Below are 1965 nucleotides of genomic sequence, written 5' to 3'. Positions count from 1 at the left end.
AGATCCGGACGGAGTTTCTCTCACAGCCCCAAACGATGTGAACAGGGTTCCCGAGACACCAAACGGGCGCCCGGTACACCGTGCCACGTGCCTACCGCATCATAGCCCACCCCTCCGGTCAGCGCTGCCCACGGCCTCCAGCATACTACAAACACCAGAAACTACTTGCAACTCCTGGACATAGGACAAGGGTGGATAAGAAGTCGAGCGGGGTCATATTTCAGGGCCCAATGTATGGTAGTAGCTGAATCATGGATCACAAACACAGAACTCAGTTCCTACGGACGGCTTCAATGAGACAACCCACCATGTACTCCTACATGGCCTCTCACCGCTACCTTTACCAAATCGTGTTCACCACTTAGCTCACACACAGTACGACATGTTCACACACCTCTGATTCATCCCTGATGTATCAGACCTGACTCAACTCTAAGCAGTAGCAGGCATGACAAACAAGCAAGAATGAGTAGGCACAACAGGGCTCAAACAACTCCTACTCATGCTAGTGGGTTTCATCTATTTACTGTGGCAATGACAGGTCATGCATAGGATAAAGGGGTTCAACTACCGCAGCAAGTAACAGATGAATCGGTGTTGTCCTAATGCATTAAAAGAGAGCAGGAGCGAGAGAGTAGGATTGTATCGGAATGAACAAGGGGGTTTTGCTTGCCTGGCACTTCTGAAGATAATATAGTTCTTCATCGGTGTCATCGATCTCGTCGTCGGAGTCACGTCTATCGAGAGGGGACAAACACCGGCAAACAAGAAAGAACACAATCAATGCAATGCACAATATGATGCATGCTATGACATGGCAATATGAATGTGTTTTGGGCTAATGCACCTAGCTATGATTTAAATGAAGTTGGTTTGAATACAAGATTCAAATTCAAACTCCATATGTGATTATTCAAATGCCATTTAAATCATTTGTGCTAAACAGCAGCTATAAGTTGTTCTAACATGCATGAAAATGGTACAGATGGATTCCTTGAATTTTTCTGATAATTTTTCATATATAAATTATTTAATTTGGAGTTACGGTTGAATTTCTATGATTTTTAGAAGTTTATACCATTTTCTGAAATTTCCTGAATTAAAATAAATCTAGAAAATGATTTAACTGCGTCAGCCTAACGCCAGCATGACGTCAGCGAGTCAACGGCCAGGTCCAGGTCAAACCTGACGTGCGGGGTCCACACGTCAGTGACACAGGAACTAATCCCGCGTTGACTCGGGCTTTGACCCGCTACGGGGCCCGCTGTCAGTGTTTGTTAGTGTGCTAATTGGGGGGATTAGCCGCTAATGGCAACGCCACGTCAGCGTCGCCGGATTAGGCGCCGGCGACCACATCTCACGGTGGAGGCTCGCCGGAGTTGCGCTATGGGCTGCGGTTGGACGCGCGAAGAGCACCAGGAGGTAGCCCATGACCGCGTGCATCTAGGGAGACCAAGGGGAGGTGCGGGGGTGGCCGGGGTTCACCGGAGTGGAGCCCGAGGCGGCGGCCGGAGCTCGGGCGAGCTCGGGGTCGGTGTTAGGGAGCACGGCAGGAGGAGCTGGGGCGTGCTACGGACTCCTGAGATCGCGGTGAGCACGACGGTGGGCTCGGAAACGAGCTGCGGTGGCTGTGGCCTCGGCCACGCCATGGCCGGCGGCGAGAAGCTCTCGGCCGCGGTGGAGAAAGAAGCTAGGGGATGAGCGCGAGCTTGAGAGAAGGGGGAAGAGGAAGAGGGGCTCACAGTGGATCGAACGGAGGGGTCGGCGAGCTCGGGGAAGCTTCTGCGACGGCGAATTTACGGCGGCGATCTCCGGGCACCGGAGATGAGGGAGACGGCGTGGGCGGCGATGCAGGGCTCCCGCAGTCGAACGGGCTGGCGTAGACGATGCAGGAGACGACGGCGGTTCTTCTGGGCTTATCGACAGGGCGAGGGGTGGCCGGTGGCCACGGTGGTTGCGAGCGAC

The sequence above is a fragment of the Triticum dicoccoides genome, chromosome 6B, assembly GCF_002162155.2.
Source record: "Triticum dicoccoides isolate Atlit2015 ecotype Zavitan chromosome 6B, WEW_v2.0, whole genome shotgun sequence".
Lineage (NCBI taxonomy): Eukaryota > Viridiplantae > Streptophyta > Magnoliopsida > Poales > Poaceae > Triticum > Triticum dicoccoides.
Note: the sequence above shows the minus strand (reverse complement) of the source record.